Source organism: Hyperoodon ampullatus, assembly GCF_949752795.1.
Source record: "Hyperoodon ampullatus genome assembly, chromosome: 2".
Lineage (NCBI taxonomy): Eukaryota > Metazoa > Chordata > Mammalia > Artiodactyla > Ziphiidae > Hyperoodon > Hyperoodon ampullatus.
Window position 1 is genome coordinate 25,553,961 of NC_136915.1, and position 23,535 is coordinate 25,577,495.

General features: G+C 39.2%; 1 protein-coding gene and 1 pseudogene across 9 annotated transcripts in view; one reads left to right on the top strand and one right to left on the bottom strand.

Moving 5' to 3' along the window:
* PUM1 (pumilio RNA binding family member 1) overlaps positions 1-23,535 on the bottom strand; it is a gene marked incomplete at its 5' end in the record, with an annotated part of 125,949 nt that overhangs the window by 99,705 nt on the left and 2,709 nt on the right. The gene's annotated exons all lie outside the window — the stretch shown is intronic.
* On the top strand, positions 10,069-10,241 carry LOC307047943 (translation machinery-associated protein 7-like; annotated as a pseudogene). The gene has a single exon. The product of its transcript is annotated as a translation machinery-associated protein 7-like (transcript).

Here is a 23,535-nt window from a genome sequence, read left to right on the forward strand (position 1 = left end):
ACATTTAATAAGTCTGTTCTACACCATCTTCTGCTTTCTTGTATCTGCATTATAAATAATAACAACAACAAATATTTACTGAGACTTACTTTGTGCCAGGTCCTGTCCTATAAAAACATCTTTATATGCTGTATGATCTCTTTAATATTCGTAACAATTTGAAAATGCAGGTACTCTTATCCCCATTTTGTGAGAAAAGCAAAAAGTTATCATATTCCTCTAATAAAATATAAATAAATCAACATTCTTCTTGATTACTGGGAAAAAACAAAAACAAAAGACTACTCTTTACGCTTAGGAGGAGGCAAACCCTACTACGTGATCTTATTTATTCACTGTTAATAGCAACACTAAATACGAGCATTTGCTGAGTTTTCAAGGCACTGTACTGCAACATAGACTTTATTCCATTTTATAGATGACGACCAAGGTTCAGAGGCATGATCTGTCTAAAGTCATATAGCAGATAAAGATCAGAAGTGCAATTCAAATTCAGCTGTCTATCCCCTTTACTAGCACTTCTTTCTGTTCTCATCAAAGATAAGCACAAAGGCTCCAGGACACCTGGCTTAAACAGCTGTTGTTCTGGAAACTGATTACTACACTGTTTTTTTTTTTCTAACTCTATTTACTTATTTGTTTAATTTATTTTTGGTTGGGAAGCCCTACATTATTTTTATACAGGAGGAAAATGAAGTCACCAGAGCAGCCAGGATTAGGGTGAACTTCCATTTTTTTTTATTATTATTTATCATGAAAAACTGCTACTACCGGGCTTCCCTGGTGGCGCAGTGGTTGAGAGTCCGCCTGCCGATGCAGAGAACGCGGGTTCGTGCCCCAGTCCCCAGTCCGGGAAGATCCCACATGCCGCGGAGTGGCTGGGCCCGTGAGCCATGGCCGCTGAGCCTGCACGTCCGGAGCCTGTGCTCCGCAACGGGAGAGACCACAACAGTGAGAGGCCCGCGTACCACAAAAAAAAAAAAAAAAAAAAGAATCCGCCTGCCAATTCAGGGTACACTGGTTCAAGCCCTGGTCCGGGAAGATCCCACATGCCATGGAGCAACTAAGCCCGTGCACAACAACTGTACTGAGCCTGTGCTCTAGAGCCCACTAGCCACAACTGCTGAGCCCACATGCCACAACTACTGAAGCCCGCCTGCCTTGAGACCGTGCTCCGCAACAAGAGAAGCCACTGCAATGAGAAGCCCGGGCACCACAACGAAGAGGAGCCCCTGCTCGCCGCAACTACAGAAAGCCTGTGAGCAGCAATTAAGACCCAACGCAGCCAAAAGTAAATAAGTAAACAAATTTATTTTAAAAAAAACTGCTACTACCTTTAGCAATTAAATACCATTAAAGTTCCAGATTATATAATGTGTTGATGGCATTCAGCTAGGATAGTTAACAGACCCAAGTGATAAACTGTAAGTTATCAAAACTGATTTGCTACCATACTACCATAATATATACACCTCATGGAAATGTCAGCACTTCCTAAACATAAAAGAAAACAATTTATAAAGTAAAAAGAATAAATAATATTTTCAGAAGCAGTTAATAAAGCCTATGATACTAGTGACCTTTAACTACAAAAACCTCACAATTGCTGGTTCTGACGGTCTTCATCTTAATTTCACCAATCACGATCAAGCTGAAATCAGTAAGGAGAGCAAGGCCTTTTTTTTTTTTTTTTTTTTTTTTTTGCGGTACGCGGGCCTCTCACTGCTGTGGCCTCTCCCGTTGCGGAGCACAGGCTCCGGACGCGCAGGCTCAGCGGCCATGGCTCACGGGCCCAGCCTCTCCGCGGCATGTGGGATCCTCCCAGACCAGGGCACGAACCCGCGTCCCCTGCATCGGCAGGCGGACTCTCAACCACTGCGCCACCAGGGAAGCCCGAGAGCAAGGCCATTTTAACTGGAGAGAGAAACTGTCTAATTGATATGGAAGAACCTAATAAGTGTAAAACTTAAGATACTGATAAATCTTATCTCCACTTGTCTGGAAACTACTACCTGTAACAATCTGTCTGAATGGTATACTCCTGACTTCCAAAAGAACAAATTCCAAAAGCATGAAAGAGGCTCCTACACAACTACTATTATAGATCACACTTACAACAAAAAATGGTTATTTGCAAATAGAGAATACATCAAGGGTCTTCATTAGCAGTAAAAGTTTCATTCTGAAATACCAATCTCAAAAGATGACATATGGAAAAAGCAAAAAAACTAAATCAAGAATGTTCACCAGAAGTTCTTAGATCAAGCTGTGGCAAATGTGTATCAGGCTCTTTTCAAACAATGAAACTAAATTTAATATATTTGCCATCACTGGAATCTTACCAGCAGAATGTAAGAATCTATGTAAATAATGTGAAAATAACAAATATTTGTCCACAAAAAAAGACACAGAATTTGCTTTTCCAAACTTTTGCTAATATTAAATTTTTTGAGATTCACTTTGTCATCCCTGTGCTCACTAATGGACATGTAATAGTAGGCATAAAAGGCTTGTAAGAATTTTTACCATAAGAATTTTTCTCTGTGAAAGAAAACAAATCATGGGCCTCCACAGCCATTGATATAAATTTTCTACAAATTGTAAGACAGTGAATTTTTTTTAATAGATGTACAACTTAGACCACCAGAGAAAACAACAATTGTGAAAAGTAAGTGGAAGAACTATCAACTACAAGGCATGCCTACAGTGGTAGTCTCTGTGGATTGATTCGGGGGTGAGAGGGCGACTACTTACATAAAGACTGCTTCTCTAGTTAATCTGTTCTCCCTTTTCGACAGACTAGGAGTGGAGAAATTTACAATGAAGTTCAAAGACCATGATACAGGTGTCTTACTGCCTTCTCAACTACTGAAATAACATCTACTAAGTAGCAAAACTGCACTTTAGCAATAGTGCCATGGCAGTTTGTCTTATCTCCCTAAAAGTAAACCCCACAGTATTAAAAACATGACAGGCATTACATACAAATATTTGTAATGTGAGAAATTACCCTCAGTCTTAGGAGTGACAAAATAGCAGAAACAGGACTTCCACAGCCAGCTTCTTTAAATGATTCTTATCTAGCTTAAAAGAACACATTGTCATGCTTTCTCCAGCTTTTCAAGAAAGAAATTTGACAATATGCATCAAGTTTTATAAACGTTCATGCCTTTTGATCCAGTAATTCCACTTCTAGGAATTTAGCCTAAGCAAATAACCAGAAATATAGGCAAAGATTTGTTATCGAAGATCTTCATCATGGCACTGTGATACGAAAAGTGGTTTGAGGGACTTCCCTGGTGGTCCAGTGGTTAAGATGCTGCGCTTCCAATTCAGGGGGCGCAGGTTTGAACCCTGGTTGGGGAACTAAGATCCCACATGCCACATGGCCAAAAAAATTAAAAAATAAGAAAAAAATAGCAAAATATTTTTTAAAGTGCACAATAAGCACCTTTGCTTATAAAGCTTATTCTTTATTTTAGTTGATTAAGATGTTTCTAGAAGAGGATTATTGGTTTGAAAGGTAATATATTAAAGACTTCATAAATGTTAAATTTATTTTCAGAAGCTTCTTTCTGATTTTTTTTCATTGGCATTATAGAAAACGTAGAAACTACTGATGAAGTTTTAGGTTAACATTTGAGTATATTACCTTCCAGTCTTACTTTGTGTATGTCTCTATATGGAAATATATACATATCATTTTATGTATGTAGATTGTGGCCTATTATAGAATCCTTACACATAAATATATTCTCTAAAACTTTAAAAAATGTTTTCAGTAGCTACATAAAATTCTATAAATGAATATATGCTGTATTTAATAATTTCTGCTGTATTTAAACTTTTTCAAACTACTTTTTTAAAAGTAAATTTTATTTTATTTATTTATTTACTTATTTATTTGGCTGCATGGGGTCTTAGCTGTGGCATGCGGGATCTTCGTTGAGGCATGCGGGATTTTTTTGTTGCGGCACATGGGCTCTTCGTTGTGGTGCATGGGCTTCTCTATAATTGTGGAGTGCGTGTTTTCTCTTCTCTAGTTGTGGTGCGCAGGCTCCAGGGTGTTTGGGCTCAGTACTTGTGGCTCGCGGGCTTAGTCGCCCTGCGTCATGTGGGATCTTAGTTCCCCCACCAGGGATCGAACTCACGTCCCCTGTATTGGAAGGAAGATTCTTAACCAGTTTAATCCCTGGCTGGGGAACTAAGATCCTGCAAGCTGCCATATGAAGTACTGATACATGCTACAATGTGCATGAACCTTAAAAACATGCTAAGTGAAAGAAGCCAGACACAAAAGGCCACATATTACATGATTCCATTTATATGAAATATCCAAAACAAACAAATGTAGAGAGACAAGAATAGGTTTTTGTTTGCCAGGGACTTAGGAAAGGGGGAAATTGACAATGACTACTAATGAGTACAGGGTTTCTTTGGGGAGTGCTAAAAATGTTCTAGTGTTAGAAAGCATAATGGTTGCATAGCACTATAAAAACCGGGCTTCCCTGGTGGCGCAGTGGTTGAGAGTCTGCCTGCCGATGCAGGAGACACGGGTTCGTGCCCCGGCCCGGGAAGATCCCACATGCCACAGAGCGGCTGGGCCCGTGAGCCATGGCCACTGAGCCTGCGCGTCCGGAGCCTGTGCTCCGCAACGGGAGAGGCCACAGCAGTGAGAGGCCCGCATACCGCAAAAAAAAACACTAAAAACCACCAAATTGTAAACTTAAGGGTGAACTTTATGGTATGTGAATAATATCTTAATAAAGCTGTTATTTAAAAATAGGAGAGGCTTCCCTGGTGGCACAGTGGCTAAGAATGCCTGCCAATGCAGGGGACACGGGTTCGAGCCCTGCTCTGGGAAGATCCCACATGTCGCGGAGCAACTAAGCCTGTGCACCTCAACTACTGAGCCTGCGCTCTAGAGCCCACCAGCCACAACTACTGAGCCCACGCACTGCATCTACTGAAGCCCATGCTCTAGAGCCCGTGCTCAGCAACAAGAGAAGCCCACGCACCGCAACGAAGAGTAGCCCCCATTCCCCACAACTAGAGAAAGCCTGCGCGCAGCAACGAAGACCAAACACAGCCAAAAATAATAAATAAATAAAAATAAATAAATTTTAAAAAATAAAAATAAAATAAATTTTTTTTAAATAAATAAAAATAGGAGATGGCAAACACTTTCTGTAACATGTCAAATAATAATACAGGCTGGGACTTCCCTGGTGGTCCAGTGGTTAAGAATCCACCTTCCAATGTAGGGGACGCATGTTTGATCCCTGGTCGGGGAACTAAGATCCCACATGCCATGGGGCAACTAAACACGTGCCACAACTATTGAGCTTATGCACCACAACTAGAGAGCCTGCATGCTACTACAAAAGATCCCGCATGCTGCAATGAAGATTCCGCATGCCGCAACTAAGACCTGATACAGCCAAATAAATAAATAAATATTTTTAAATAAATGAATTATATAGGCTTTGCGGGCTACACAGGGTAGCCCACAAAGGGTCTTTGTCAGGTATTCTTTGTTTTTATTTTCAACTACACATTTAAAAATGTAAAAACCGGGCTTCCCTGGTGGCGCAGTGGTTGAGAGTCTGCCTGCCGATGCAGGGGACACGGGTTCGTGCCCCGGTCTGGGAAGATCCCACATGCCGCGGAGCAACTGGGCCCGTGAGCCAAAATTACTGAGCCTGCGCGTCTGGAGCCTGTGCTCCGCAACAAGAGAGGCCGCGATAGTGAGAGGCCCGCGCACCGCGATGAAGAGTGGCCCCCGCTCTCCACAACTAGAGAAAGCCCTCACACAGAAACGAAGACCCAACACAGCCAAAAATAAATAAATAGATAAAGCAAACTGTCAACAAGTAAAAATAAACACTATAAAAAAAAAAAAAAAAAAAAAAAAAAAAAAGTAAAAACCATTCTTAGCTCAAGAGCCATATATAAACAGGCAGCAAGCTAGATTTGGCAGGGAGGCCATAGTTTGCCAAACCTGGTTTAAAAATAAGCCATTCCTAAAATGTTTACAAGTGAATGTGCACTAAGTTAACGCTGATCCAAAAACTAAGCAAAGATCTCTTATCAAACTTATAAATGGAGCTTCCACAAATGTTATTGGATAAAGGGAACATAGGGAAACATATCAAACAGAATTTAGTACTTTTATTAATAATTAAGATCACATATTGGGTTGGCCAAAAGGTTCATTCGGTTTTTCCGTAAGATGGCTCTAATAGCACTTAGTTGTCTTTAACTTCATTCGAAACAATTTTGTTAGACTGTATGCAACAGCTGTCATATCAGCGTGCATTTAAAAAAAGACTTATCAAAATTGGTGAATTTTTCTGTAGCCATTTTCATACTGAAGATGGAAGAAAAAAGCAACATTTTCGGCATACTATGCTTTGTTATTTCAAGAAAGGTAAAAACGCAACTGAAACGCAAAAAAAGATCATGCAGTGTATGGAGAAGGTGCTGTGACAGATCAAAGGTGTCAAAAGTGGTTCGCAGGATTTCCCTGGTGGTCCAGTGGTTAAGAATCTGCCTTCCAATGCAGGGGACTCAGGTTCAATCCCTGGTCGGGGAACTAAGATCCCACATGCTGCTGGGCAACTAAGCCTGAAAACCACAACTACTGAGCCCGCAAGCCACAACTACCGAGCCCGTGCGCTCTGGAGCCCGCACGCACCTCAATGAAAGATCCCACATGCTGCAACAAAGATCCTGCATGCTGCAACTAAGACCCAACACAGCCAAATAAATTTTTTTTAAAAAGCGGTTTGGGGCTTCCCTGGTGGCGCAGTGGTTGAGAGTCCGCCTGCCGATGCAGGGGACACGGGTTCGTGCCCCGGTCCGGGAAGATCCCACATGCCGCGGAGCGGCTGGGCCTGTGAGCCATGGCCACTGAGCCTGCGCGCCCGGAGCCTGTGCTCCACAACGGGAGAAGCCACAACAGTGAGAGGCCCGCGTACAGCACAAAAAAAAAAAAAAAAAAAAAAAAGCGGTTTGAGGAGCTTCCCTGGTGGTGCAGTGGTTAAGAATCCACCTGCCAATGCAGGGAACACGTGTTCAAGCCCTGGTCCGGGAAGATGCCACATGCCGCGGAGCAACTAAGCCCAGGCGCCACAACTACTGAGCCTGCGCTCTAGAGCCCGCGAGCCACAACTACTGCGCCCGCAGGCCACAACTACTGAAACCCGTGCGCCTAGAGCCCATGCTCTGCAACAAGAGAAGCCACCGCAGTGAGAAGCCTGCGCACCTCAACTAGGAGTAACCCCCACTCGCCACAACTAGAGAAAGCCTGCATGCAGCAACGAAGACCCCACGCAGCCAAAACTTAATTAATTAATTAATTAATTTTTAAAAAGTGGTTTGCAAAGTTTTGTGCTGGAGATTTCTTGCTGGACGATGCTCCACAGTCGGGTAGACCAGTTGAAGTTGATAGTGATCAAATCGAAACATTAACTGAGAACAATCAACGTTATACCACTCGGGAAACAGCTGACATGCTCAAGATATCCAAATCAAGCACTGAAAATCATTTGCACTACCTTGGTTATGTGAATCACTTTGATCTTTGGGTTCGACATAAGTTAAGCAAAAGAAACCTTGACCATATTTCCGCATGCAATTCTCTACTGAAACATAACGAAAACGTTCTGTTTTTAAAACAAATTGTGACGGGCAATGAAAAGTGGATACTGTACAATAATGCGGAACGGAAGAGATCGCAGAGCAAGCAAAATGAACCACCACCAACCACACCAAAGGCCGGTCTTCATCCAGACAGTGACGTTGTGCATATGGTGGGATTGGAAGCGAGTCCTCTTATGAGCTCCTTCCAGAAAACCAAACGATTAATTCCAACAAGTACTGTTCCCAATTAGAACAACTGAAAACAGCACTCGACGAAAGGCATCCAGAATTAGTCAACAGAAAATGCATAATCTTCCATCAGGATAACACAAGACCGTGTGTTTCTTTGACGACCAGGCAAAAACTGTTACAGCTTGGCTGGGAAGTTCTGATTCGTCCACTGTATTCACCAGACATTTCACCTCTGGATTTCCATTTATTTAGGTCTTTACAAAATCTTCTTAACGGAAAACATTTCAATTCCCTGGAAGACTGTGAAAGGCACCTGGAACAGTTCTTTGCTCAAAAAGATAAGAAGTTGTGGGAAGATGGAATTATGAAGTTGCCTGAAAAATGGCAGAAGGTAGTGGAACAAAAGGGTGAATACATTGTTCAATAGAGTTCTTGGTGAAAATGAAAAATGTGTCTTTCATTTCTACTTAAAAGCCGAAGGCACTTTTTGGCCAACCCAATAAAACTAAGACAAGAATTAAAAACCATATTAAAAAATAAAGATAGCTGCTCACATGAGAAGATATTGAACACCATTAGCCATCAGGGAAATACAGATTAAAACCACAATGAGATATCATTACATATGTATCAGAATGGCTAAAATTAAAAACAGTGATACCACCAAATGCCGTTGAGCACACAGAAAAATTGTATTATTCAAACATTACTGGTCCAGAAAACAACTCGGCAGTTTCTTTAGAAAGTAGACATGCAACTACCATTATTACCTAGCAATTGGACTCCTGGGCTTTTATCTGATGTTCACACAAAAACCTGCACATGAATGTTCACAGCAGCTTCATTTGTAATAACTAAAAACTGCAATCAGTCCAGATGTCCTTCAACAGGTTAAACAAACTATGGTGCATCTGCACCATGCACACTATGCAGCAATACAAAGGACTGGCCTACCACAGGCAACAACTTGGATGAGACTCCAGAAAAGTATGCACAGCAAAAAACGCCAGTCCCCACCAAAGGCTATATGTATGGTATGACTCCATTTATATGACTTTTTTGAAATGACAAAGTTGTAGACATGGAGAATAGGATAGATTAGTGGTTGGGGGGGAGGCCCCCCAACCCCTGCAAAGGGAAAGGGGGTGTGTAAAAAGGGCTACTCAAGGGTCCCTTGTTGTTTTGGAACTATTCAGTACTTTGTGGTGCTAAGTATATGAACCTATACAGATAGTAAAATTATACTGAACTTCATACACATACACGCACACACCCAAATGAGTACAAGTAAAACTGGAGAGATGTGAATAGGACTGGATGGATTTTAACGTCAATAACCTAGCTGTGATGCTATACTACACAATGTTACTCGCAAAGGTTATACTGTAAAATGGGGAAATAGAGGAACGTATACAAAGGATCTCTCTGTATTATTTCTTACAACTGCAGGAATCAACAAATAACTAAGTCAGAATTTTAATTTAAAGAAAGATGACTGCTATGAAGAAACAATGAAGACACAACTTAAAATGGTTCCCAAGCATGAAAACTAAAATAATCAAATATATAACCAAAGGAACCTTTCTCAAGCTACAAAACTATGCAGCTCTCACCCACATAGCACACAAAAATCACATCCTGACCAAACTACCCTAAATTTGGAGAATTCTAAAAAAGTAGAACTTACCCTTGGTTCTCTAAAACACTACCCGCCAAAGACAATAAAATGAGATCTACCGTCAATGGCCCGAAGATTTTTATGTCCTGACACAATTGTCTTTCATGTATAAAGGCTACAAGAACACAATATACAAAAGAAGTAATAAAATACGCCACCCACACGTCACCTTTCAAGCAATGACTGTATCAAGCACTCCAGCCAACCAAGAGAATTAAAATTAAGCACACAAAAATGGATAAACTGTCATACAACTATTTAATGGGATACTACTAATTAAAAGGATCAATTTATTGCTACATATAACATGGATTCTCAAATGTAGTATGCTAAGTGAAAGAAACCAAATTCAAAAGCTACATACACTTACAGTACATATATGACATTTTGGAAAAGGCAAAACTATAGGGACAAAAAACGGATTAGTGGTTACCAGTTGCTGGGAATGGAGGTAAGAGCTGACTATGAAGGGGCGCCAGAGAATCTGGGGAAGCGTGAAAACTTTTGTATCTCGGCATCCGGTGGCAGGGTCTGGGGAAGGGGCAGCAGGTGCCATGTCGGGCCACAAAGGTGGCAAGAAGAAGCCCCTGAAACAGCCCAAGAAGCAAGCCAAGGAGATGGACAAGAAAGATAAGGCATTCAAGCAGAAACAGAAGGAGGAGCAAGCGAAGGCCACGGGAAAGGCCTCCTGGCCATAGGTGGAATTAAGAAGTCTGGCAAAAAGTAATGTTCCTTGTGCCTGAGGCAATGATGATCCTTAATTGGATCATTCCTGTTTGAACATCTGGATTAAACATCTGGATTCCCTGCCATCACATCTTTGCCACCTACAGCTAGAATCAAGTGTTGTCTTGGAACCCATTGTACATTTAAGAATAAACGTTTGTTAAAAAAAAAAAAAAAAAACTTTTATATCTCGACTGTGGTGATTACAAGAATATACGCATTTGTCAAAATCTACAGAAGTGTATGCTAAAATAATAGTGAATTTCACTGTATGCAAGATTATATCTTAAAAATGAGGGAAAAAATAATTACACAAGAGGTAGAATAGCATTATAAAGACTAACAGTATTATTCCCATTTTAAGAACAGAGGTGACGAAAATAAACTACAAGTACTGATAAACAAAAATGTTCATTACAACACCACCAACATTAGTAAAAATTGGAAACCTAAATGATCAATATTAAGACATTATTACAGAAAAGAATGAGGCCACTACACAGAGTAGAATGTGGTATAACCTTAAAGTTATCTATGGAAATAATATATCATAAAAAAATTTTTGATACGTTAGACCCCCCCCAAAAAAAAGATAGAAAACTATAATCACAGACAAAGCGAGAGAGAGGCATGGACATATATACACTACCAAATGTAAGGTAGATAGCTAGTGGGAAGCAGCCGCATAGCACAGGTAGATCAGCTTGGTGCTCTGTGACCGACTGGAGGGGTGGGATAGGGACGGTGGGAGGGAGGGAGACGCAAACGGGAAGGGATATGGGAACAGATGTATATGTATAACTGATTCACTTTGTTATAAAGCAGAAACTAATTAAAAAATAAAAAAACTATAATCACAGAAATGTTTTTATTTTATCTCAATTGTTTCACAAAAGATTTCGAGTGACTTAGGAAATCTTAACTTCCACTAGTGAGAAAATTAAGGCAAAGGGAAAATGAAAAGAGCCTACTTTATAAACTGTATGCAATTAAGTCCTATATACTTATTATAAATAAGCCATAAATTTAGTTCTAACCTCTCGCTAATGGTTAACCAAAACAGAGAAATTACTAAAAACTCATACTGCCCATCAAACTTTTAAAAAAGCACAGCTCAAGAAATTATTATCCTTGTTATTAGAGATGAGATGATTTACATTTTTTAAAGTTTTGAATAAAAACACTAGATGGACATGTTACAAAAGGTAAACTAACAGATTCTGAAGGTTGAATTATAGTTGGGGGTTGGTTGGGTTTTGGTTTGTTTCTAGGGTATTTTTATTTTTTAAATTTTATAATTATCTATACTTTCCAAAATGTTTACAATGAGCATTTACTGATTTTTAGAATTCAAAATACCTACAAGTCATAATTTTTAATGGAGGGGAAAAAATTTTATTTGATTTTTAAATCACTGTTTATTAGGATACAGAGAACGGAATTAGGCCATGGAAAGAGTCCTTAGTTCACTTACAATATTAAGAAACAAAATTACATTCATCACCAATAGAAATGACTCGTTTTAACATATCTGCAAAAGTAGTTGATATATTTCTAGATGTAACGGAAATAAACTCTAGTGTGGTAACAAAGGTGATCTATATTATTAATCTAACATTTCTCAAGTTTGAACAGTTCATTATTACAGTTACAATGTAAATAGTTGGCATAGGAGATAGGAACTCCCTTATCTAAAAGGTCTTCTGCCAGGGAACCTAGTAAATGTCTTCCTCCATTCAGCAGGCTTGAAGCTAACCCTCACTCCTCCTTTGTTTCAACATTCTATTGTTTGTAGTATGTAAGGGAATAGGAATTCTCAATGAGTAAGTCTATCCAGATAAATCACTGAAACATAATTAAAGAGGGGAGCTACCAAACACATCAAATAGCTCATTCTGCACTTCATGAGCCTGACAGAGAACATAATACATAAATCCAAAACTATATCTGTGGGAGAAAATATTTTAATAGAATTCTATCTCTTCTGAATTAAAAAAAAAAGCTAAAGATGTACTAATCAAGGTATCAGTGATTCTTTTTTTAATACTAGAAGTGAAATTTTATTTTATTTTATTTATATATTTTTTTACATCTTTATTGGAGTATAATTGCTTTACAATGGTGTGTTAGTTTCTGCTTTATAACAAAGTGAATCAGTTATGCATATACATATGTTCCCATATCTCTTCCCTCTTGCGTCTCCCTCCCTCCCACCCTCCCTATCCCACCCCTCTAGGTGGTCACAAAGCACCGAGCTGATCTCCCTGTGCTATGTGGCTGCTTCCCACTAGCTATCTATTTTATATTTGGTAGTGTATATATGTCCATGCCACTCTCTCGCTTTGTCACAGCTTACCCTTCCCCCTCCCCATATCCTCAAGTCCATTCTCTAGTAGGTCTGTGTCTTTATTCCTGTCTTACCCCTAGGTTCTTCATGACATTTTTTTTTCTTAAATTCCATATATATGTGTTAGCATACGGTATTTGTCTTTCTCTTTCTGACTTACTTCACTCTGTATGACAGACTCTGGGTCTATCCACCTCATTACAAATAGCTCAATTTCGTTTCGTTTTATGGCGAGTAATATTCCATTGTATATATGTGCCACATCTTCTTTATCCATTCATCCGATGATGGACACTTAGGTTGTTTCCATCTCTGGGCTATTGTAAATAGAGCTGCAATGAACATTTTGGTACATGACTCTTTTTGAATTATGGTTTTCTCAGGGTATATGCCCAGTAGTGGGATTGCTGGGTCATATGGTAGTTCTATTTTTAGTTTTTTAAGGAACCTCCATACTGTTCTCCATAGTGGCTGTACCAATTCACATTCCCACCAGCAGTGCAAGAGTGTTCCCTTTTTTCCACACCCTCTCCAGCATTTATTGTTTCTAGATTTTTTGATGATGGCCATTCTGACTGGTGTGAGATGATAAGATATCAGTGATTCTTAACCAAGAGACAGAATACAAGGGAGGAGGCAGAGCTTAATAAACTTTTAATATTACATACAGTGGTATGTATTTTGCGTGGTTTGTTTAATTCTTTACAGAATTCCACCTAATGTTATGCAAATAGTAAACCTTCATTTGCTCTTTTTTGAGAACAGCTACTATCTTTAGTTTCTTACCCTGTTGTTTGTATTACTGTGAGATCATGAACCACGGAAGTTTTCCCTCTTGGGGTTGAGAGGGACTTCAGGTATAACAAATTTATTAGGTTTTAAACTTGGAGACTGTGGGTGCTGTAGAATAATGTTTGAAATTGGATTTTTAAAAAATCAAAACACATGTTTTTATTTCCTACATTAAAAATAATGGCTTTTAGGAAATTTTGAACTCTAAAAACAATAAATCCTCACCGTAAACAGTTTGGAAAGCAGGGACAACAAATTACAAAATGGTGAATGAAGGCTATTAAGAAAATTAAATCAGGGAAGGGAGACAGAGTTGCAATTAAAATAATGCTCACAGAAAGCCTCACTGAGAAGGTAACATTTAAGAAAGGACTGGAAGGAGGTAAAGGAGCAACTTTCATAGACATCTGAGACAGGAGCACTCAAGCAAATGGAACTGCAAGTCAAAACCCTGGGGTATGGGGCATGCCTGTGATTCTAGAAATAACAAAAATTGCTTTAATGTCATTCCAAATACCATTAAAATACAACAAATAAAAGTCTAGACCTAGGCAAAAAGCAGATCAGTGGTTGCTGCTGGGAGGAATTACAAAGGGCCAACAAAACTTGCAGAAGATGGGAACTGTCACTATCTTGATTATAGTGATGGTTTCACAGGTGAATACTTTGATATTTCAAAACTTAACAAATTATTCATTTAAAATGGGTGCATTTTATTATGTCAATTACACCTCAATAAAGATTATTTTTTTTAAAAAATGAAAACTTCTAACCCTAGAGCAAGAATAAACATATTAACAAAACAAATGAGTCAAAACAGATCCATATATGGGGAGACTTAATTTATTATAAACGAGGTCTTTCAAATCAATAAATAGTGCTAGGATCAGTAGCTACCTATCTGAGGAAAAGTAAAATTACATCATTACTTCCTGCCTACAAAATATACAGAAATAAACTCCTGATTAATTAAAGATGAAAATATAAAACTAGAACTATAAAAATATTACAAGAAACACAGGAGATTGGGTAAGGGATGACCTAAGAGCATAAAGATAAAGAAATCAAAAGGTACAATAAACACAGTTAAAAGACATATAAAAACAGTTTTGTAAATCTAGGAAAATATTACAGAAAAAAAGTGGTCAAAGAATACTCATAAGGTGTTGATGGAACTTTAAATTGCTACAATCTATCTGGAAAACAATGTGGAAATATGTATCAAAATTTTAAACACATTCTTTTGTTTGATCTGTCACTTTCACTTCTCCAAATATATTCTAATACAAAAATATAACTGCAGTATTGTTTACTACAGCATTGTTTAGAATGTCAAAAGCTGAAAACAACCTAAAAGTCCATCAAACTGGGATAAATCAGTCAAATTATTGTACTTCCATATACTATGGCCCTTAAAAAAAATATAGACGTATTTACTGACCTAAAAGGATGACCACAGTGTATTAAGGAGGAAAAGACTACCCTGCAGCATGTGTGTGCCTGGGCTATGTATGCATGTGATATATTTAGAGAGAGCGAATGATCCCATTTAGTTTAAAACTACAATGCATTCATGTATCTGTTTATATATGCACAGAAAAAGTCTGGAAGGAAATGAACCAAACTGTTAAAAGTAGTTAACTCTAAAAAACAAATTACTGACATTTTTTAGAACAATCATGTACTATCAAAAAGTTTACATTTTAGACAGAAAGTAGATTATTGGGGACTTCCCTGGTGGTCCAGTGGTTAACAATCCACCTTCCAATGCAAGTGACTCAGGCTCGATCCCTGGTCAGGGAACTAAGATCCCACATGCCGCGGGGCAACTAAGCCCACGTGCCACACAAAGAAGAACCCGCGCGCACCACAACGAAGACCCAGCACAGCCAAAAAATAAATAAATAAAGTTGTTTTTTTTTTAAGTAGATTACTGATTGCCTAGGGATGGGGGGGTAACGACGGAAGTGGAAAGTGACTAGGAATGGGTACAGGTTTTCTTTTGGGGGTGATGGAAAACGTTCCCTTTGATTGTGGTGATGACTGCACAACACCGAATATACTGAAAACCACTGATCAGTACATTTTAAATGGATGAACTGTATGGTGTGTGAAAGGTATCTCAATAAAGCTGTTTTACTTTAGAACAAAATCCATAACCAAAATATAGAACAAAAATTTTGCAACTTAATATTCACACTGTACTTTATACTATGTCCCAACGGAAACCTTAAACCCAGACAGCAACTGTTAAAAAGCTTCAAACAGGAAAAATCAGTCACTATTCTTAAGAGCAGTTAACCATTGACAATATAGGGATAAATTACAACCTTCATTCTATCTTCTTTAGGATACTATCCTTCTTGAACTATCCTAGTAGATAATATTCCCTTCTGAGAAAAGGAATGAACTTTCAAAATGTATTAGGTTGAAACAATATGGCAGTTTCCCAATACATGATGTGACTATGAACAAAGTTTCAGTGTTTTACAAATTAAGGAAAGTAAACTTTGTTCCTACAGCCGCTTCTGTTTGCCTAGCTCTGATATGGTTTCAAGAACTCTCCTCTCCCTATACCCACCCCCGGTCAAAAAAAAGCATAAAAGCAGAGTTGATAGGAATTATTTTAGAAGTTCCTTAATACAACCCTCCAATAAATGCTTACTGGCTCCTTATCTTCAGGCCCAAGACCCTGCATTCTGTTACATCTTACATCTTAACAATTCAAAATGACTCTTCAAAATAAAATACTCTACTCAGTAAGTCTCTTCAACAAGCCCTGATGACACAATGTATTCATTCATCATTTCTACGTACATATTATTTGCCAGGGGCTAGAGATGTAAGGCTGAAAGACTCTATAAGAAGAACCATCACAGCAGGTCTTAACAGAGGTGGACATGAAGATAACCCGGGAGTTGTTTTTAAAAAATACATAAACTCCACCTCATCACTGGATATTTTGACTCAGTAGGTCTGGACTTAAGCCCAAGAATCTGTTTTGAAACAGATTACTAGCACCCAATGGTGAAGGAAAAAGTAAATATTTAACTCCAATACTGGGAGCTGAATGCTTCAATAAAAATGTGTACCAAATGATGGTAGCACCAAAAGAGGACACCCAACCTACAAGAAAAGAGGTAAGTAAAGGAGAAGGTTTATCAGAGATAAAGATACTTTAGTTGAAGATGAGGAAAGTGGCTAAGTGGATGAGGAAAGAAGGAGATTCCAAACAGAGAAAACTACATAAATGAAAATAGCACAACTACACTGAGGAATTGCACAAACTATGAAAAATAGCATGTGTGTTCAGAAAATTAGGATACTTCAATAAAGCTGAAGTGGAGTGCCAGTAAAGACTGGAGAGGTAAGCTATCTCGGAACACGAAGTGTGTACACCACACTATGCTGAGGAGATTGAAAGTTAATTATTCTAAAAGCAACCAAAAAGCCAAAAACAAAATTTAGGCAAGGATGAGACATAAGCAGATTCGTGTCTTCAGAAATAACAATTTGGCAGCAACACAGAAAATAGCCAGAAGGAAGAAAAGAGGGAGGGTGCAAAAAAAGTCAGAAGACTACTGTAAATGTCCAAGCAAGAAATATGAGCCTATCAAATAAGGCAGTACGGATACAACCTTGGAATTGTTTGAGGCAGGAGGCAGGAATCTAAGATTCCTGGGTTGCCTGCAATGGAGATGCCACACACAGAAATAGGATATAGGGAATGAAACTAATGAGTTCAGTTTTGAAGGTCATCTGTTTGAACATGCCATTTACTGAGCATCTATTATGCATCAAGTACTGGGATCCTATAATTAGACGTGCAAACTAAACTTTTACTGATGTCCCTAAATTATAAATATATGAGCAACAAGTAGTTTAAAATGTGTGAAAATGTGTAAAAGAGGCCAGTGTGTGTGTGTTATGGATAAGCTGACTACTCCATGATGAACAGTAAGGTCTCCAAACAGACTGGTCTTGTGGAAAGAGCGTGAGCTAATCACCTTAAAACACGGCATCTCATTTTTCTGACCCTGCATTTCCCCATCTATAAAATGGAAATAATAAAAAACAACATAGAGTTACTGGCGGTTCAAATCATATATAAAAAGACTAGATCAGTTCTGGCACACAGCTTACGGAGTACATGTCCATAAAACTTATAGATGCAGAAAAGTGCTCAATACTAAAATAAAAGTACCTCTAGATCTCATTAGACACACTCAACCCATCCTAACAACCTCAGTTCAACACACTAACATTCTTTTAATTAAAACAGAGATAATTAATGTAAAGGAAACCACGGCACTGGAAAAAGAGTTAAATGATTTCTAAGATCTTTTTCTTTCATTCATTCATTTATGGCTGTGTTGGGTCTTCGTTTCTGCGCGCGGGCTTTCTCTAGTTGTGGCAAGCGGGGGCTACTCTGTTGCAGTGCGCGGGCTTCTCATTGCGGTGGCTTCTCTTGCTGCAGAGCACAGGCTCTAGGCATGAGGGCTTCAGTAGTTGTGGCATCGCGGCCTCAGTAGTTGTGGCTCGCGGGCTCTAGAGCACAGGCTCAGTAGCTGTGGCGCATGGGCTTAGTTGCTCCGCAGCATGTGGGATCTTCCCAGACCAGGGCTCGAACCCGTGTCCCCTTGATCAGCAGGCGGATTCTTAACCAGTGCGCACCAGGGAAGCCCCTAAGATCTTTTCCAACACCAAAATTCCACTGGAAATGTATCAATTCACCAATTCGCTTTCATTCAATATGGTAAACCAAACTCTTAACAGAAGGTATAAAATTTGTCTTTTTTCTTTTTTTAACATATAAAATTTTCTGGGTTTAAGTTCTCTGGCAGTTCAGTGGTTAGCACCAGGCACTTTCACTGCGGTGCACCCAAGTTCAGTCCCTAGTTTAACTAAGATCCCACAAGCCACACAGCGCAGCCAAAAAAAAAAAAAAATTCAGGGTTTGAAATTTGTAAAAATTCAAAATGTACAAGAAGAAACCAAATTACCTATAATCTCCCCTCCCACATAAATAAAAGTAATATTTTGCAATATTTCCTCACAGTCCTTTTTCCATGTACATCACTCTTAATGGATACACAGAGCTTACAGCCTATTTTCTAGATAATAAGTTAATAAAGGAACTGAATCTATAAAATTATTCTCACCTGATTTGTTTCTGCCACCCAAACACACGACAGCCCCATCTTAAAATTCATTTCAATACAGACACTCACTGAAATCCTCATTTTGAAACAACTTTCTTTATAATTCCTTCCTCCCTTCATGAAACTGTAAGTTTCTCTGGAGAAAGAACAATATATTAATTTCATTGTTTTGTATTTCACTAGGCTTCTGACCTAAATAAGCAGTAGCTCCCTAATTTGGCCAATTGGGGGAAAAAAGAACCATCTGAATCAATAAATTCTTAGCAAATTAAAGATTATTTTTTACTTAACAGCAGATACGGTGCTTTTAAACACATATGATAACTAGGATTAAGTTAATGAACCATTCCCTTGTTAAAGTCCTTGGGGAAACTTTCTTTAGTAGAGAAAAATTATTTGTCATTAGCAGATCAATTAACTGTATATTCATGACATCTAAAGAACAGAGCTCCCTGAAAACACCTGTTCTTTATAATGTAAGCATTCCTCTTCCCGGGGTTGTAAACAAGTTTATTTATGCTGTTAACCTGAAAACACATTCTTCATAGATAAAGAAGAAAGTTGCCGTTAGCCCCAGTAAAACTTGTCACTTGGAAAAATTCCAATCCATGGTGTAAAAGCTGTAGATAAAGTAACCTCCAAACTATTTCTAAAAAGCACCGGCATTAGTGAAGAAATCTGCATTATTTTTGTGCCTGTATATTAGACTTATGTACCTTTAAAAATCTTTAGGTACCCAAAAGAAATGAAAGTATATGTCAAGACAAAAAGTTGTACACGAATGTTCACAATAGTACTGTTCACAATAGCCAAAATGTAGAAACCACCCAAAGGTCCATCAAACGGATAAATGGATAAATAAAATGTGCTATATATCTATAAAACAGACCATTATTCAGAAATAAAAAGGAATGAGTTACTGATCCATGCTACAAGACAGATGAACCTTTAAAACACTGTTAAGCAAAAGAAGCCAGTCACAAAGGACCACATACTGTATGATTCCATTTATACGAAATGCCCAGAAGAGACAAATGCATAGACACAGAAAGGAGACTGGTGGCTACCTAAGGCTGGAGAGTGACTGCTACTGGTACAGATCGTGAGGAATAATGAAAATGTTCTAAAATTGATTGTGGTGATGGCTGCACAACTCTGCGAATATACTAAAAACCAATGAATTGTACACTTTAAGTGGATGAATTATATATCAATAAAGCAGCTATAAAAAATCTTTAGGGACTTCCCTGGCGGCGCAGTGGTTAAGAATCCGCCTGCCAATGCAGGGGGCACGGGTTCCAGCCCTGGTCCTGGAAGGTCCCACGTGCCATGGAGCACCTAAGCCCGTGCGCCACAACTACTGAGCCTGCGCTCTTGAGCCCACGTGCCACAACTACTGAAGCCCGCGCGCCCAGAGCCCATGCTCTGCAACAAGAAAAGCCACCACAATGGAAAGCCCGCACACCGCAGCGAAGAGTAGCCCCTGTTCGCCGCTACTAGAGACAGCCTGCACGCAGCAACGAAGACCAAACGCAGCCAAAAATAAATTAATTAATAAGAATAAAATAAAATAAAGAATTAAACAGGAAGTGCTTTTAAAAAAAACATCTTTAGGGCCCCCAATTTCCACAAACCTAAAAGAGTTTTCCTAATGAGATTCATAAAAACACTAAGAAAGGTATTTTAACCATAAAAGAGCATTTACTAAAGGCAATAAATAGACAAATCCACGTATGCTAAAACTTCTGAAACTATTAACACGCAATTTTAAAACAATACTCAAAAAATATTACATGAAAAAAACATGACGAGGGCTTCCCTGGTGGCGCAGTGGTTGAGAGTCCGCCTGCCGATTCAGGGGACATGGGTTCATGCCCCGGTCTGGGAGGATCCCACATGCCGCGGAGCGGCTGGGCCCGTGAGCCATGGACGCTGAGCCTGAGCGTCCAGAGCCTGTGCTCCGCAATGGGAGAGGCCACAGCAGTGAGAGGCCCGCGTACCACAAAAAAAAAAAAAAAAAAAAAATGACGAACACTCCTCTTCAACTGCAGGTTTTACCACCAACGCCATGTACACCCTTCAGCCTGAGTTCTTCAATCAAGTTTCCAAATATTAAATTCACCCAACCTATTGCCAATCACTGACCACCACTTCTCACAATATTCGTAGCAGGGGGCAAAATGCCAGAGCATTCTACTGAGCTGAAGCCACACTCCCATTTACAGCTCTTTATTACATCTAGAAGATACAGAAAGTGAATGTAAAAATTAGGGAAGAAATCCCTCAACAACAACAACAAAAACTCTTACCCTATCCTCAGCACTTAGTACTCTGGGCATTGTGTTAAACGTCAGTCCTGTGTTCCTCTATGAGTGTTAAGTCATTTCCCAAGAGTGAATAGATTCTAAGCAGGAGCTAGAACATTTTTTTTTTAAGTTTTTCCACAATACCCAGAAGCCTAATTCTGTACTCAGGCTCAGCCTGCAGAAAATATTAAGCAAATGCTGTTGCCCGAGAGAAAATGGACACATGCACAAAAGATGTGTCTCGTATGCAAGTACAGAGAGGTGTGATGAAAAACAATATCATATCACTTTATGATTTACAAAGCACTTTCAACCACATCCAAAATGAAATCTGAAACACACCTCTTCCTGAGAACTACTGTGTTTTTCTCTTACTAAGAATCTCATGATTCATCCCATTTCCCTCTTTTCTCTGGCCACACCCAGAGCAGATGCTATAACCCACCACTCTGGTATGTATTTCTAAATTCTACATTTACCCCTTTCAACTTCCTAACATACCCTTATTTTCCCATTACTGCATCTCATTACCACCTATCCTATAAATTTTTTCCTAATTCCACAAGAAAAACCTTTTGAAACAAAACAGTAAAGATATATCATAAACTGCTGCAAGGTGCCATCTCAGAGACATATATAATCTAGTATCACACAGCATTAGAGAATGAATTTTTTTTTTATACTGGAATCTAATCCTTAACACTGGAAAATCATTCTTAAAGTTATAGTCAAAGAAAACCTGCTGATGATCCTTTTGAGCAAGTATGTAACATTTTAAGTCTCTGTGAACTCCAAATATAATGAAAAAGGCTCCAAGAGTACGAGTGAAACAGAAAACATTGAAAAACATGAAAGCATTGATTACTCAGCTTTAAAGCATGTTAACTAAATGCCACTGGCCCAAATGCTGAGGAATCTAAGCAATCTACCCAGAAAGAAAAGAGACGCATGGTCTAACAGAGTCAAAGAGCAGGGACAACAGAAAAAGATCTCCTGGGAATGAGGAGATTCTCAGTATGGGAATACTTGGGTTCCCTCCCAGTTTAACATAGTATTTATTAATTATAAAGTATAAGGATTAACTCACAGCTACAGGAGATTAAGAAGGACAGACATGTCAGGATACGACTAGAAGACAACGTTACTAAGTGGAAAAAAGGGGGGGAGGGGTGGTACAAATAATAGAGTCAGAAAGAATTTATCCACTGAATTCTGCCTGGCTATCTAGAATATCTCCCACCAGCTGTCAATCTGTGGTGGATACTGATAACACCTAGCGCCAAAAGACTACTAACAAAAGCAAGAAAACTCTGGAGTTGTCCTCTAAGTTTCCTTTCTCCCAAAGCAGAGTTTTTAACCTATCTCTGCCCCTTAATATCTAGTACAAAGGCCACAGTTCAACTGATCAACCTTAAAATTTTTTCCCTATTTCATCACACACACTATCTCACAACAGTTTACAGAGAAAACAGATTTCACAATGAGAGAATAAAACATTCACAAGTCAAAGACCTGACCCTGGCTTTCACATGCTGAAACCTTTAGAAAAGATCTGAAGTTATAAAAATTACTGTTAAAATAAATATGTAAGTTTTGTAAGCAGCATTTTTAAATAGTATTATTTACTTAGGGAGACGTGTTTTCCTGTTTTTTCTTTTTTGGCCAAGCCACACAGCTTGTGGGATCTTAGTTCCCCAACCAGGGACTGAACCTGGGCCCAAGCAGTGAAAGCGCCAAGTCCTAACCCACTGTACCGCCAGGGAATTCCCTCTAGTGTTTTATACATAATATCTTGATCCACATCCACTGTCTTGTTTACTATGAGTAAATTTTACAGGCCAAAAAAGAAAAGAAAAATTCATGGTACTTCTTTCCCTCACTCCCCTCCAAAGACCTCAATCTGGCCCAAAAATGAGGACTTTAAAGATTCTAACTGTACCAAATACAATAATTTTATGTATTAAAACAAGTGATACTTAATATGTTTATATTCTTAAGGTAGAAAAGACAAATACAGAGGACTTCCCTGGTAGCCCAGTGGGTAAGGCTCTGGGCTCCCAATGCAGGGGGCCCGGGTTCGATCCCTGGTCAGGGAACTAGATCCCACATGCATGCCACAACTAAAGATCCCGCGTGCTGCAACTAAACATGCCACAACGCAGATCCCACATGCTGCAACTGAGACCCCCCAGCACAGTGATTCTCCACAGAGAGATATGCCCCCCACTCTTCAATTATATTACACTCTCTGCTGCTTGAGCAAGTGGCCATTACCTATTGCCAAGTGTTTCTCAGCAGGACAGCTGAGCTGAGATTCACTGCTTTACCTGAGTGCAAATCTGAAGAACTTCGTGGTCTTCCCTCATTCAACAAAAACTTCATACACCTCCTGGGAAAGGGGCATGAAAAACACAACAGTCTCCGCCCTAGCATAGTTCAGTCCAGGAGGTTAAGCTCAACACCAAAACCAGTAACTTACAGTACACTCTGATGACTACAGGAAAGGTAATTTGTGGGTGGCCCACACTGCAACATAGCAACTACCCTAATGCAGTTCCCTAAGGACGTTCATTATACCACGTATCCAGACCAACAGAACTGTGTATGATGAGTGCCAATTCCAAGCTGGGTCACTGGTTTAGGCCCCCTTGGTATGAACAGGTTTTGCCATTTAACATCAACTGTGGT